Below are 16,870 nucleotides of genomic sequence, written 5' to 3'. Positions count from 1 at the left end.
GATGGACTGCAACATGCAGAGTACATTATTATTCTCTTGAATTTTCTCCAGCTTTTGTACCAAATGTTTAGTTTGCTTGGTCAGGATTAAATGTCCTTCAGTTTTGCCTTCTGAAGGTTTCTGGACCAGATCATGCACCTGGTATGTTACTGCAGTTTTCTTTTAAGGAAGTGTGAAAGCAGTTTTCCTTGCTGAAATGCAGCACTACAAGGTATGCTTTCAAAAACGATTTTAAAAAATCTCAGAAAGTAATCAAAACTACAGCTTGCCAAATCTTGCTTCAGGAGAGCAGTCTTCTGCAGTGACACCCTGCTCTCCACCCCCCTTTCTTACACCAGACATAAGCTGCGTGCTCCGCTTGGCAGAGGTTGTTGCTCATGTTACACACTGCTGGGAGAAGAGCATTTGGTCATACAAACAGCCCTTGCATACAAGTTTTCCAAAAGGCCCCTAAACATGGGTCAATTGTGGCTCCAACACTCTGGATCTGGGGAAGGCACGTTGTGGGAAAGAGGAACAGGCAGAATAACTTGGGGCTCCCCAGAGGTGTTCACACCTAGCTTCACCTACAGTCCTACCTGGCAAGAGGTCTCTCTGGAGTGCTCCTTGCCCACCCCTCAGCCTGGGGCTGGTGGGACCTCTTCTTCCTCAGGGTCTCCCTGCCCTCTCTCCTTCTCTCAAAACTGGTTCAAACCAAATGAGCTCAAAAGTTATGCAAGGGTTCTGGAGAATAGACCCAAATGCAAGCAGACAACACAATAATGGAAGTCCCATTTCTTTACAGCACCAGGAAAAAAAATAAAAAATAAAAAAATAAAAGCCAATAGAGAGGATGGCGATTCTACAAGACAAAGTTTTTGTATGTGGAGGATGACTGCATTTCAGTCACTATATGAAAGCTGGTACACTATTTGACCCCCAAAAAGTCAACTAGGAATTTTAATTTTTCTCTTTCCACCTTAAACTCAGTAAAAAATATCTAAATTAGACTTGTAAATGAAAGTAAAATTCATTGTTGATATTCTCAAGGGCAGAATATCTATAGCATTGGCTACAAAAAAGTGTAGCAAATGTATATGGATTCTGTCCTTTGAAATCAATGAAACTGAATTACTGTATTTGGTGTTTGTGTCTGTGCATGGCCAAGGCTCAGATAACCTGCAGTCCCTCAAAACCATAGGAATTTGAAAATAAATCCTTAGCTAACCCATAATTCAGATAACTCACATAAAAACAGAGGTAGAGACAGGGAGGCTGTGGGAGAAGGAAAGCAGCCTTTGTGGGAATTATGGCAGGGGACTGTTAAGATAAAGAAGGTCAGGTTTTGCCTTGTATGTACCTGTTTACTGAGAAGTTCTACAATCAGCTAATAAATTTTATGATATTTGATCAGTTGAAGCCCCCTGACCCCTTCACCCCAATTTTGCTTGATTCCATGTGCACTGAACCACTTCAGAAAAGCACCAATTCTCTGCATTCCCAATTCTGCTGAAAGTGACACCAAAATATCTTGGCTTCTGCACATTTGAGTCAAAGCTAGAGATGATGTCTGTCACACAACATCCATTGCCTGGCTTGTAGTTTATAAACACCAGTTTTATTCAAAGGAGTTGGACTTAATCTGACATAGCTTTATATACTCTAGAAAGTGCTATGAATATTTTCTGAATTTCAGGTAAGTTAAACCCCATTTTCACAGCAAAGGAGGACAGAAAGAACAGTCCAAGACTGAAGCAGCTTGGCTATATTGGCAGCATGGCATTTGGTGTCATCCTTGATAGATTTTCTCATCTTCATCCTAATTTCTATGTGATTTTGGTCCCTTGTGGAGCCTAGATGTGCTAAATGCTGATGGAAGTGTGAAGGGGGCAGTGCTGCCTGAAAGGGAAGGGGCCTTGTCATTTCCTGTGTGCTCCTTTCTGTCCCTTGTAAATCTGTCCTGCTTGGCTTTATATCTTAAGAGCTCCATTCCCACCACAGCATTTTTACACTGGAGTACTTGTAGATGTTTCTGTCCCCTCATAAGCTCTTTCTTCATGAAGCAGCTACGTGAATACGGGTGGTCGAGTGCCCTGCTGCTCATCTTTCCCACGTGGAGAACATCAGGCTTGGAAAGCAGCTCCTCCACAGCTTGCTATGCTCGTTTTCATGCAAGAAGCCCTCAGTTCTTTTCCTCTTATCCCAATCCTATGAAAATCAAGTGTGGTAACTACTGTGCTACAAGCTTAAAATTGAAGGATGTAAGTAGTATTTTCACTAAATGGGTTCTGTAGCTACTGCCATTACACCATGTTAAAGCATGTTTTATACTTAGCGGTTTCCCTTTCCTACGTTTACCACAACATGCACCCTCATCCAGTGCACTAAGAAGCTTATCCCAATGTATGTTAGTAAGGAAGACAGGTTTAATCCCCGATGCCTTGAGCCTCTAATAAAAACCAGAGGACGATCAGCGAGGGTGAGCTCCACAGGGGCTGCAGCACCTCCCTGTGAGGAGGGGCTGAGCCGGGATCCCTCGGCCTAGAGGAGAGGCAGCTTTGGGGGCACCTACCAGGAGTCCGCCAGCACCTGTGAGGAGGTCATCGAGGAGATGAATAGGCTCTTCGCTCTTAGCTCATGGAAGGGAGATGACAGACAGCATGTGATGAAACGAGAGGGGTGCAGACTGGATGCACGGAAGAGGCTTTCCCCAGGAGGGCAGTCAGGTGGTGGGACAGCCCTGAAAGGCTGTGCAGTCTCCATCCCTGGGGGCTCGGAGAAACAGCAGTAACAACCCCGAGCAACCTGGTCTGACCTCAGAGCTGGTGCCGCTCTGAGATGAGGTTGGGCTGGAGACCTCCTGAGGTTTCTTCAGCCTGGATTATCCTGAGATCACTTGAGTCCTTGATAACAGAGCTCTGTTTATAGGCTCCGTAAACGAGCCTGCTTGTAGGTGGCGTCACTGAGAATAAGAAATGCAACTGTGCAATTGTGATTTTTTTTTCCTTCCCTATATTTAAACTCTCATTAAAAATGATGGATTATTTCTTTTTCTTTTCTTTTTTTTACATCATGCAGATATATTCATATACATGCACGTCCGCATGTAGAAACAGAGAGCGTCTGTGCATTTTCCTCTGTGTATTTATCCACTAAATGCATGTTTTATAATCTTCAATGTTTTGCAAGGCTACAGGGTAATCTGCTTCATTCAGTAGTTACTCTTGCTCAGGAAATGCACAACAGTCACAAATGCTCCACAGATTGGTTGCTGGGTAAACTGTAGCTCATTTGTATTCAGCACCCTGCGTAAAAGTGATAAGAAGCCAAATACTCCTAGGAAACAGCACAAATGAAATACAGCACGCAGGAGGCAAAGTATTTATAGAAACAAAATATCAGCATTTTCCACACATTTACACAAAGCAATTTCAGTCTTTTCATAGGAAAAAAAGAACATCTCTGGCACTCATTTACTCATTTCCCTGCAGTCATATATTTTGGCCAAAAAGCACTGACTACATAGAAAACCTTCAGGTCACAGCAAATTAAAGATCAATGACAACCCAAAATAGATGCTGTCGTATTTTCACTCCTAACATGTCTTTGTAATAAGAGCGTTGATTTAGAAAGTAAATAACGTGACATTTCTGCTTGAATGGGGTTTTAGCATCGTGGCTGAACTCTGCCCGCAGATCCCCAGCCTGCTATCAGAGAAAAATATTATGTCTGCGTTTAACTCCTTGGGACCTCTGGACTGGTTAGCTGAAGTAAGTGGTGAGGTCAGAAAACCAGCCCAGCACATCTTCCCTGACGTGCACATATCTGCCATGGGCTCTGTTCAGGCTGGCAAAACCTTGCCGAGTTTGGGTGTGATTTTCACCTGCATCCCTGGGGACAGTCCCTGCAGACCTGCTCCAGCTAACTGGTCTGGGCAGTTTGGCCAAAAAGCTTCAGCTTTGCTCAAAGGAAGGATGGAAAGGACCGTGGCAGCCTTTTTAAGAACTGAAACTGCATCCCACTTAAGTCAAGACAGCTGCATAGGTAGAGGGAGACGTGGGTCAGCCCAAGACCCTGCTGCCTGCCAGTGCCTGGTTCTGCTGGTGGTGCTTGCCCACTCATCCTATCCCATCCTGTCCCGTCCTGTCCCCATGCACAGCACGGTCACTGAGTGCAGCACCCACACTGCTGCTTCCGTCACCCAGGATCAGCCCACACCATTTCTTTAAATGATGTGTTAGAATACAGAACTATTTTTACAGCATGATTTTGTTACGTGCACTTGGCTTTCCTTGTGTGCGTGGCTCATACAGATATCTTATGTGTAGCATTAGTTCTATGCAATAACACTATAGATTGGAGCAAAAAAAAAATAGTTGCTTAGTCATTCCACAGTAAAGTAATACAATATACAAAAATCTTTGCATGAAGCTTACAAAATAAGCACCTATTCAGCTAATGCCATGTATTATTCCCTCTTGGTTAATGATGTGAATAAAGGTTGGGAGATACCACCAGCTGTACCTTCTGCTGTCATCCCTGAGCTTAGATCATGATTTACTATTTGTGGATTTGGGGTGGGGGTGGATTTAGGCATGCATGAAAAGTGAATGATAAAATCCCTGCTGAAGAGTGAATTTATCTTTTGTTGCTTTTTATTGCTGGAGTTTTTATTAGGAACACTGGGAAACAGGAAAAACAAGTTGGAACCTTCTAATACAGAGCAAAGAAATAAAACAATGAATAAAGAAAGCATCTAAACTGGGAAACAGCAGAAAGGCATAAAATGTGTTGTTGTTGTTTTTTTTTTTTTTTGGCTGCCATAACCTTAAGCTGAGTCAAGAATGCTTTAGACCAAAATCGTCTTAACTATTAGTGGAAAAGACATTACATTTAATGGCACTAAGCAATCTTTGCACATCTCTATTTAAGCTTAATTCTCTTCGATCTCCATCAAAGTTAAATAAGCAAATAAACGTGCACGTCAGTGATGTACCAACAGCACAAAGGAGGCTCGGACACCACTGGCTTGACACACAGCTTGACATGGGATTTTCTTGAATCTGTTTTTGTCTGTATCTACACACACACTGTGTGCAGGTAAAGGAAACAAATTTAAAAGATGTATTCCTACAACACCAGTTTCTTGATCAACAGGAGAGCAACCTGCAAAGCTTCTAATCTGTTCCTGCCTGGCAGAGGAGTGACGATATGTACCAACCCGAGACAAGCCTGATAAAATGGACCACGCTGGGGAAAAAAAAAAAAAAAAAAAAAAAAAAAAGGATGAGGTTAGAAAATCTTTAAAAAACTGACCCTAAAGCCGCTAAATCAGTAAACCCAAGATTTTTTATTTTTATTTTTTTCTGACCAAAAAATGTGGAGGCCTTGCAAGTTACTCTGTGTAGGAGAAACTGATGCAGCCCATTGGAGGGACTAAGTAAACAAGGACAGTTTCTTTGCTCCTACCAAGTCTCCTCCAGACAGTATAATTCAAAAACTGCCTCTCCAGGCTTTTTGTCAGTGTCATGCTTATTTAGGGTAGATATGGCTTTCCACTCATTTCTGTGTCTTTCTCTTCCCTTTTATCTTCAGTCAAGCATTGGGAAAGTTCCTCTCCCAGATGATTTGGTTTCTTCAGTGCAATTACATGTCTTATACTGGGACTTGTGGTGATATTAAGCGAAAGATGGTCGCTTCACCAACCACTGCAACACAACTAGGTTAGTACAAAACCTACTGGAGACAAAAGCTGAATATTCAAACTCAGGAAATTTCACCCTTCCAGACACTGATTTACTGTTTTTCTGAAGTCTTTAAGATTAATGCAAACACTCCGTTATGTTTTGGGTCATATGGTTAACCTGATCTGGTTTCTTCAGAGCTGTAACAAGGAAGTCAATGTTTCCAATTTGTGCACCTAAACAGTATATATTTTTTCTCATATCAGATATCTATTTCCCTTGCTAGGATTCTTGTCTACATTTCAATACTCATAAATCATACCGATGCAACAAAATAATTTCTTTTATTGTGAAATCTCTTCCAGGGTCAGCAAGATTTTATCTAGAGCAATGCAGACATTAGAAGCTGCAGTTCAGGCGCTGCTGTGTACCTTTCAGTTAAAGGAAAAAAAAAAAAAAAAGCAGGCTTGGAAAGTAAGCTAATAGCTCTCTGTATGGGGTCTAGGTGCAGGACACTGAAACCTCAGCAAAGTATCAGATGGACCTTGAAGGCCACGTGAGAGGGCACGAGACTCTTCCCTCCCACCAGCAGGAGGAAGGATCGGTAACAGCTAACTCAGGGTAGGCTGGAGGGAAAAGAATTGCTGATGCAGAGGTGCTAGATTGAATGACTGAGGCATCCCTTTTTGTGTCTTGACCTTTCAGAGAAGAAGGATTCTGTCTGAAGTGGAGCAGGCTGCATTGCACAGCTTGGGAATTCATGCATCACCCGCAGGTGGGGTTTAGTGAGGTGGCCACCTCTCAGAGTGCTTGGCTGCTGCCTTATTCTGGTGGGTCCCAAGTACAAAAGTGCCTGTGTCCAAAACTGCCCAAGCCGTGGGGCTCCAGATCAGGCATACTTAAATTAAAAGGAGATCCAGAAACTGAAAATTTCTTTGCCTCTGTCCCAGTGAAAGCCTTGCTATACCAAGTTTTCTTGGCACACTGTGCTGCTACAAATGCAGATACGCACCTTGAGTATCACAGCCACAAAGCTCGGTACGCTGATCTCCAGCGTGGAGGCTTGGCTCGCGTGACCCTCTGCTGGTCCAGCAGCCACTGGCACTTTCCAGGCTGGATGGGTCCTTGGCCAACCTGATCTAGTGGGCAGCATCCCTGCCCATGCATGGCAGGGGAGCTGGAATGAGATGATCCTTCAGGTCTCTTCCAACCCGAGCCTTTCCATGATTGTGACTTCTTGGCTCCAGTACAGGGCCCTGGGCAGTGTAACTTGCCGTGCTGACAGCAGGGCAGTGAGCAGCCTGGTTCTTCCATCTATGCAAATCTGATGCCGTGGCTTTCATCAGGAGAATCAGCACTATGATACCTGCTAGCTGGAGTAATGGGTTATTGCTCTGAACCTGACAGTCACTGGAAACAGAAATGGTTTGCATTCTGAATCAATGAGCTTAAAGAATATCCTTGCTTAGGATAAAAGACTGAAGTCACCAGTTATTCTATACCATTCGGATGACTTTGCTTTAAATTTATATGACCTTTCTCTTTCTTTACATTTTCCCTTTTGCTTTCAAAAGCAGAATTTTAAAAAGGTGCATCAAAGATGAGTTTGAGTGAAAATGATGTATTTGTTTTGGAGCAGTGTTGAGCCCCGTTTCCAGAAAGAGTGGAAAAGTACAGCCAAGATCAAAGAACTTCGAACAAAGACAAAGGTAAGTTCTTCGGGAGCACAGCCAAAACCCCGGGTGTGGGAACCGCATTCCCAGGAGCACTGCCTGACAGCTGGCTGCGACCAAGCGGAGCGCGGGGAAAACCCAAAGACCAGCGCGCGAGAGCGACGAAAGGTCAGAGCGGCGAAGGAGGAATATGGAGAGATTAGATTAATCTGTTGGGAATCGCATATCGTCAAGAACAGGCTTTGAGGAAGATCTGCCAGGAAGATGAGGCAGGCTGAATTCGCTTGAGGAACAAAGGGGACCAACCCAGGATTGAATTTGGAAATAGTTAGCACCACCTATTGGTGACAATTTTACATGGAAAAAGCTGGCCTATTCCCAAGTACGTTTATGCAGATGAAAGACAAAAAAAGAAGCCAGTGTGATGTTTGTTTTAATAACCATCACTTGAAATACTTATAAAGATGGGATTCTTAGTTGCGCTTCTCGTGCTGTAGTTTAGGTTGATTCTGAATGATGCACTAAAGACTTGGGAAATACGTATGGTGGAGTTTAACACAATATCATTAGGTCAGCATTAGATCTGACCTCACTTCAATTGAAGTAAGAGAAAATCCACAGAAAAGCTTTTCCTATGTCTTTCACACTTACCAGCATTGAAAAATACATGCAAAAAACTCCACATGCACTAACATGCAGCAAAGTGGAAAGGATAAAAAGAAAAATATCTGTAAAAAGGAACTCGTGCCTTCTCTCCAAAGCTGACCTAATCAATCAAAATGCATTTTGCTCTGCATATTTGCCTATTACATTTTCTGACCTGTGTAAGTAAAGCTCACAAATATTGGCAGTCTTGTGCTTTTTGGGAAGGGAGCTTTCAAGCAAGGCGCCATCCATCATAGCATCAGTGCTCTTAAGAGCAGTTTGGAAATACGCTAGGATGGAAATACACTGGGACTTGTTGATTAAGCATTCTGGGGGCTTTTTGTAACCCGTTTTGGTTGTTAAAGGCATGGTTACTGACCAGCATGGAGCAATACAGCTGCTGCCTTAGTAAACATACAATGTAAATGCATCAATGTCTACTCCCTGTGCCCAGTGCCCTGTGCCCACCCTTGCTCTTTTAAATTATTATTACGATTGCTTTTACTGTTAACTAGAAAACTTCACTCAGGGGAACCAGATAAGCTTACAACTTAGAGGGGCTAAATGTTTTTGGGAAAAGCTGGTGTGGAGAGACTGGAGAATCCACGAGGAGCCGCGGTCTTTGCCCAGGATGGTGCCAGGTACCAGCGAGAGCCTCAGCTTTCTGCTGGTTTTCCACAGCCAGCGGGATCAGACCAAGCTCCTGGAATAATGCATAATTGGATTTGTGCAAAGGCGTTCCCAAACAGCATTGTTTTATCTCAGGCCTGTGCTATCTTTCTTCCATTTAACAAGCAGTTAAATAAAGGGCAGCAGCGAGAGGGAACAATTCAGCTGGGAGCTGCCTGTGCTTGGCTGGCCCGCGTGGCCGCGATCAATCGCCGCCCGTGTTCCAGGCCGTTTGCAAACACCAGCTTGCCCGAAAGGCTGAGCGCATGGTTTGTGGCTGCCTGCAGCAAGTGTTTGTCACTTAGAAGAAAAAGCGCCTTTGTTTTTCAGTGTTTGGCGTTTCTGAATGCAGTTGTTATTTCTATTGACTATTTAAAGCATCAGGATTTCACAAAAGTCTTGTAAAGGTATTGGTGTACTGAAAGTGTCCAAGTAAAATGTGAAATCGTAAGGAAAATTTAGTGTAGATGTGGATTAAGTGTGCCTTATGTGATCAGGATTTATGGCACCTACTTAACTAAGAGAATAGTTCAAATCTAAGAAATAATTAGGATTTTTTTCCCAATATACCTCAGAAATGACTTGGGATTTTTGCCTTTTATTTCAGACATTTTTATATGTACTCTACTTGTTTTGTTGTTGAGACCTTGCAGCAAGATTGAAAGTGGAGCTCAGCAATGCCCAAAATTTGGATTAAAATTACAAACACATTGGAAAACAGAGCAAATCCCTGCAGAGCTGCAGGGCATGTTGCTGCTCTGCACTCCCCCTGTCAAACATCAAGCAGAAAGACCTGCTCGAAGACAGGACCACAAAGAACACAAATGGTTTCTGATTAACTGATAGTACTGAAATTTTCACTGTCAGAATTTTATTTTACATTGCTTTCTGGAAAGCTACAAGTAACAGCTTAAATATGTTTTATAATATGACCAGACTTCCATTGCACGTGGGTAAGTTATTTGCTTAACTTCAAGCAAGATGTATTCAACTTTCCTAAAACCATCAACTTCAAAGGCAGGACTGCCAGTGCACAAGAGCCTATGTAAGTAACATTGCTGAGGTACATTGCTGAAATACTTGAGAAAAATATCTGCTGACAGGCCTGAAAACTGGCATTTTCTGGCCGTAACCTGAGCACGATAGAAATGCTGATGGCGAAGTGTTACTTCCCTGCTCCTGCACTGTGCCTCTGGAAGGAAATCAGAGGTCTCCATGTTTCCTAAGCTGCTTTTATCCTGGGCCCTTTGAAAACATCAAAGAGGCTGGCTAGTCAAAAACACCAGCCTGGAAATGGGAGCTGCTGATTTCATCCTCGTATCTGCCGTAACGTGGCATTTGGTTCTGTGAATCCTATGGCAAACCCTACTCTGCCAAAAGTGCACTTGTCTTTGTTTCAATAGCAAAAAGCTAAAAAAGGAAGAGTGGAAGTGATCTGCAGGTTAAAGAGATAAATGCTGGCACAGGGACCGTGTGGGTAGGGGGCTACCTGTCCTGTGCCCAGCCCATCGCGCTTCCATCTGCTGCTGGAGGCTCCCCGGGGCAGGGCTGAGGGGCAGTATGGACTCGGAAGCCCGTCAATACCCCTCAGTGCTCCTCTGCCTTTGCTTTCTTGTCTATAAAGTAAGAAGGATACTTCATGTAGCTTGATCTCACAGAAGGATGGAAGAATCTATGCTTTCATTACAGGCTTTGTAGACCTCAAGCAAAACTAAAAAATACTTGTGTTTTACACCCAAGATCATAAAATAAAATCACGACATTGAATTTTTAAATTAAATGATTTAGCTGTGTATGTGTGTAAAGCTCTCTGAGAGCAGCTTTCCCCCTCCTTATGCCAGCTGCTAGTCTCTACTGCTGTTTTTTGGACGACCTCAAAGCAAGTCCCTTATGATGTACGTGCTCTTAGCCTGGACTGGTGATACCATCAATCTTCTGAGACAGCGGCGTCCTCTGCACTTCCATGTCACAACGCTTACACTGCTCTATTTTTACTGAGGAAATGAGGTCACTGAAGACTCACAGACTCCTAAATACAAATACTGTAGCGTGAGGCAGACGAACAGCAGCAACCTCAACACCAGCGCGACTGGAGAGCAAAGAAGCCTGCACACCTGTCTCGTGGGACATCCGACCAGGGGGAGCAAGTCCCATGGCACGGGACTTCTGCCATGGAAATCCATTTCTCCACATCCAGTATAAAGGTGAGGGAGAGAGAGAAGAGCTTAAGGACTGCCCCACGTGTGCAGTTAATACCAGCACTGCAGTGGTGGGACAGAACTGGAGGAAGAAGTTGAAGCTGCCTTATTTAATAAATTAATTTAATAAATTACAAAGGTAAATTTGTAACAGCCCTGGAGCCCTGCCTGCACAAAGGGTAAGGCTGGAATTGGCCCTAGCCCCTTCGGAGCACTCTGGGGTTACGGCTCTCCCTCTCCACGATGAGTTTCAGGGCCATTCCAGACTTTTCTGAGCAATTTCACCCAACACCTTAGGGACAAGGGCTGCGGGCCAGACTGAAGGTGGGATGCAGCAGCCGTCAGTGCAGCCACAGAAATACAAAGCAGCAACACGCAGAAAGACAAAATCATAAGGAAAAAGGCAGGACACTCAGCCACAGAAAGGCCGAGGTGACAGCAACCTGGTAAACGAGCGAGGGGCTGGCAGCAGGGACGTTTGTCATTAAAAAACACCCTGCTCTTCCCGACGTGTTTATTTTGGGAGCGTGTTTATTGTGCACGGGCAGCTTATCTCTGCAGGCCAGCGGGGAGTATAGATCAGCTCTCCGCTGTCACCCCGGCTGACAGGCAGCTGCCGCGGCGGCAGAGTGACAGCTGAAAGGCCGCGCGATTGATCCCCGTGCCGCCGCGCTCCATTTCAGCTGGCGAGGAGCTTGTGCTCGCCCCGCTTTTATTGAAGCGATTTCTTTTAATTGGCTATTTAATGCCTTAAAAAATACGGGGAGATACAGGTCAGTGCTCCCGTAAGCTGATGTTTGGGCAATGTTTTCCAGGTACAAATGAAGATTTGCTTACACCCAACACAAAGGCTGCAGAGAAAAATTAATGATCTTATCAGGTAAAGCAGGTGTTGTGGTCACACCATCAAGGTCACCGGCATTAACAAAACACTCCTGAACAGGACTGTGGCATGTTCCCAGCAAGGTGCTGGAGTGTTGTAGAGATAATGTGCTCGGCCTCAAGGGGAAAAAATATGATGCGCTAACACTCACTAACAGCTGCTAATGGCAGAGGATCCTGGACACGGAGGAGGAGGTTTGACCTGCCAGTCCTTTGGAGGAAGATGCAAACAACTGGCTCGATTCCCTGCTGCCTTGCCCCTGCTATGGCCTCCCCTGCTTGTGCCAAGTAAATGCAGCATATATGCTAAGTGGTATCACATCAAAAAGGGTGAGTCCGAGCAACATTTGCACAGATGCAAAAACCTGCTGAAAGTGCAAGGTAGGGGAAAACCAGGACCTGGGTGTGCAGGAAGAGGGGCTCCCGCAAGAACAAAGTGCAGGGAGCCTCAGAAATGCAGTTTTAGGGACTAAATGAAAACAGCATCTTATAACTCTGCTAAAGCAGTGCCCCAGGAGCACTCTGAGTCACGGCTGCTTGCTTCCACGACAAAAATACATTTTTATTGTCTCTCTTCCCGAGAGCACTGCAGAGCCAATGCACCTAGAGAAGAGAAACCAGACCTCTCCCCTGGATCAGCAGACCAAACCCCTGAAGGGCAGCAGCGCCGTACCCTCCTGCCCAACTTGTCCCTTCGAAGGGCCACCACAGCCCCTGCCCCGCCTGGCAGCAGCAAGGACACGTCAGCATTCGGAGCACGAAGCCCATGCACTGCTGGCGTGGGAGCTCAGACACCCTCAGGCCTGCTCCTCTCGGTGAGCAGACCCACAGGGGCCTTGCCGTCTTGCTGAGGCAGCAGTAATGTTTCGCTCACCACAAGGTTTTAATGCTGATAAAGGGTGTTCCAGCAATAAAGCAGCACTTGTCCTGCCAATCTCAGTGTGAAAACAAAAACTATTTACCTGTGAGGAACACGCTGATCCAGAAAGTCATGGCATGAGGCTCTCTGAAGGGTGTGTGTGGCCCACAAGGGTCAGCAGTAGCAACAAGCGGCTCCTTCCAAGGCCAGGCGTCACCGAGGAATGTGTCACTTCCAGAGGCCTTGGAGCAAATGAGGCTGAAATTCCTAGGGACCCCTCCAGAGAGGAGAGAGGAACTGCCTGGGGCCCGGCCAGACCATCTATTGCTAGGTGGTGGCCATGCTGTGCATCTTCTTCTGCAACCCAAGGTGCTGATACACCTCGATACAGCTCAGAGAGTTAACGCTCGGCTGCAATTTTTTAAAGTAAAAATGAACAGAAAAATGGAGCGTGACAGTTTGTGCCATCTGCATGGAACGCGAGCTTGAGTTTTAATGGCATCAGTTATATCATTATTAACAAACATTTTTGTATTCGAACCCATTTACTGATGATAAACCCTCTAACAAAAAAAGCTCGCGGCATGTGCACTCGCACCTGCTGCTTTCCTGTGCTCCGCTCCATTTCATGCCTGCGTAGCTCTGCAACAACGGGGAGGGCAATGTGCTGGTCGGCAGCCTTCCCCCATCCTTCTTATGCAGTAGTACACCACACACACAAAAATAGGGTGCAAAAGGGGAGAAAAGCTTCAAAGGAAGATACATGAGCGATAAAAATGAATAATATTAGGAGGTGGGGGGGTAAAATGAGAGCTGTTTTGACACTGTTCTCCAGCACTGCACATGGCTGATGTTTAGCACCATGCAGCAAGTCAAGACTGTACTATGCATCCTCAGATCCCGCTGAAGACTCACTCACCTCTTCAGCTGCACAGCAAGCATTTCAGGCTATTTCTGTTTTTATAACTTTCCCTTACACTTTCCTCATCCTCTGTTTATGCATCTTTAACTGCACCCCAGGCCCCAAACCACCCCACCCCCCGCCATTGCAATTTGTGCTTGGCAGTGCAACGCCAGTACTGAAGCGGGGACGCCTTCCTCCGCCTGGGCTCCGCACTCTCCTCCTGCAGCCAGACCTCGCCGCTGCGTGTGAGCGGGATCCGTCAGCCTTGGTGCCAGAGCAGCACACCCCGCCTGCCGAGGTGTCACTTCACTGCATTCAGACCCCAGAGCACAACGGCTTAGGTACGGGATAAGAATAGCTGCAAGTATTTTTGAAGAGCTTACAGCAAGAACTTCATGCATAGCAAAAGCCAAACACATATAACCAATATAGAAACCTTCCAAAATATCAGAGACCTTGCTCTTTTTCCTTCTATTTTAGCCGTTTGCTCCTCTGGCACCTTTCAAACACAAAGAATCAGTCAGTAGAAACACTCCATGCTTGTTTGAATTCCCAATCATTTGGTGTGTTCCTACTTGGGATGCCTAGAGACAGAATAATTAATACTGCACACACCTCTATTGCTGTAATGTTATTTGTGCAAGACCAACTTCCCACCTCAACCAATGGTAAGTGTAAGAAGGGAGCCTAATCTTTGAAGCTCTTGGAGAAAGAGCAATAGGAGAGGTAGCAGCCAGTGAACCCAATGAATACGTTGAAATCACCCTATTCATTCTATTCCCATTAGTTTTAATTAAAAATAAAATAAATAAATAAATAAATAAATAAAGCACTTATAATTTTGTTATACCCGACTTGGACTGGATTTGAATCCAGACTCTAAAGGCAAATTAAGTTTCACAATCAAGGTTAAGAAAGAAATTCAGCTTCTGAACGGGATCAGCTCTGATGACACGCTAAAGAACTTAGCTGAATTGTGGTATAATGAAGACTCCCGTTCAGCAGCAGATGAAATTATTAAACTCATCTTAATTTGATCATGAACTTGACTTTAGGATCCCAAAAAGAGTGCTAAATGATTGGTCCAGTTACAGTGAAACTGGTGCAGAACACTGAAGCTGATCCATCAGGCTAAGTACATCCCTAGCGCTTTGCTATCACAGGTGCTTGATGAGTGACTGTGACAAAGCAAATGCTTCTGTAACTATAATTTTTAAACGACATTATTAAACTGCACTAAAATTTATGTTGTCTTTGAGGTATAAAAAAGTGTAATATGTGAAAAACAATTATTACAGACCATATACAGCACAATTTTTCAAGTGCTGGTTTCAAAATTAAAACCATTTGAACAAAGGTTGTCTCTGAGGAGTCACTTTGTAACTAATTCAAGCCTTTAAATAGCTATTGTTTAAAAACCAGTCAGCTACATACATTGTTGTTCCTTCAGATTCCAAATCCTGCCAAGCCAGGTTGATTAAAATGCTGCATCTTAAAGTAAGAGGCAATCTAATCACCCATTATAAAAAGTGAAAACAGCAACTCGATTTTTAAAGCATCGTGAACAAAAGGCTATAGCTCATCTATCATTCACATATGGATTCGTGTAATGATTCTTCAATTAGAATTATTATCTATACAGCAACTGATGACTGAGAACTGCTGATACACTGCAGATGAGAACATGTGGTAGTCTCTGGGCTCCAGCCTTTCTTAAAAAATGATGATCGCACAATATAGATCGCTCGGTTTATATGTGTATTAAGCTGCAATGCCAGCATTTACATTTGCAACATTACAGTTTTGCTTTCTTAGGCTCAGGAGAATTTGCTGCATCTGGTAGCTTTTATTTGCTTTGTATCTTCGGCAATCGTTAGGAACAAAGCGTGAATAGGCGATATTATTGCTCAAATAGTCCTTAGGTTTGTTCATTATCTCAGATACTACAAAAGCAACCTCAGAGCGCATCTATGAGATGGATCATTCAGTGTCAGTTTGCTTGCACTATATTATCCCAGCGCTATTTTTATAAGGTAGGTCCATCTGCTCCTTTATTTCCTTCACCTATATAGATTCAGACAGCATGAGAGGTAGTATCAGAGGGAAAGAAAAGCATCTCACGGAACAATTACAGGCATCTTAAGGGGCAGTAAGTCGCTACAGTGGTTCAGACTGCAGCAACCTGAGGGGTTGTTGCCTACCCACACACCCTGCCCTGCTGCCAAAGGTTGCGATCTTCAGGAGCAGGTATCTGCAGACCATGTTTTCTGCAGAAGCAGAACAGGAAACATGCTTGCTCCACAGACACCAGAGCATTTCCTACCTGCAATGCTCACTCCAACACTGTTTCAGTAGTTGTTAATACAGCGTATGAATTGTGGCAGTTGCCAAGCAGACAGAGTGCTTTGCTAGCCCTGCTGCACGGCAGTAACTTTTGGCAGAGCAACCAACAAGGCAGCAAGAACAGGAACCTCCTCAACTTCTGAATCCTGAATTCCTCTGGAATATTTCAAGTGCTTTCCCTTTCCTGTTTCACCGCTGGTAACCACGTGCTGTGACCCATAACAAGACAGGGACAGGTAGCTACAGAAGTAGCATGTTCATGGTGTTTCCACTAAGGATTCTTGCTAAACGAACCTCGAGTGTTATCTGAAGCCCACGACGCTTTCCTAAATGTCTCATGAGTAACACATGCAGATTACAGGTTGGCTCTAGCAGATTTTTGAGGTCTGTGAAACCCTTTAGTGTCATGTGCCTAAATACATGTCAGGAAAAGGGTTGCACAACTCATTTTTTGAGTTAACGATCTTCTAACTTCATTGTACAACCTTAGAAAGAGCTTCATAGACAGCAAATACTGCCAATATATTTGTTTTTGACAAAGCTATGCCCATGCTATTGTCATCTTTCAGCAGTACTACTTCTAGTGGGTGAGACCTGCCATAGCCATTGAATCTCCCTGTATCTATTACACAAAGAAAACGAAAACTCTGCTAACACTTGTTCCAGTATTATTTTATTACTTTATTATAAATACTGGTGAAAAGAGAGTAAGTGGTCTATATTCTCCTTGAAAAATACTATCTATCTGTTTCAAGTATGCTGTAAATAACCATTTCTGCTCCATTTATTTTAAGGTATATTGCCACTTGAATTCCTTAACATTTCAATATAATTATAATGACATTATATTATGCTTCTGTCTATATAAACTATTAATTACAACTTACCATATCTCAGGGGACAAAGCAGGCAAACACAACTGTGAATTGGTACAACTTACCAAAGTAACAGAACACAAATATTTAGTTCAAGAGTTTATACCTCATGGTGGGTGTATTTCTCAAAATATGTTAAACAGCCTGACTTCAGGTGGA

This window comes from Oxyura jamaicensis, chromosome 4 (genome assembly GCF_011077185.1).
Source record: "Oxyura jamaicensis isolate SHBP4307 breed ruddy duck chromosome 4, BPBGC_Ojam_1.0, whole genome shotgun sequence".
Classification (NCBI taxonomy): Eukaryota; Metazoa; Chordata; class Aves; order Anseriformes; family Anatidae; genus Oxyura; species Oxyura jamaicensis.
This window is presented reverse-complemented; position numbering follows the sequence as displayed.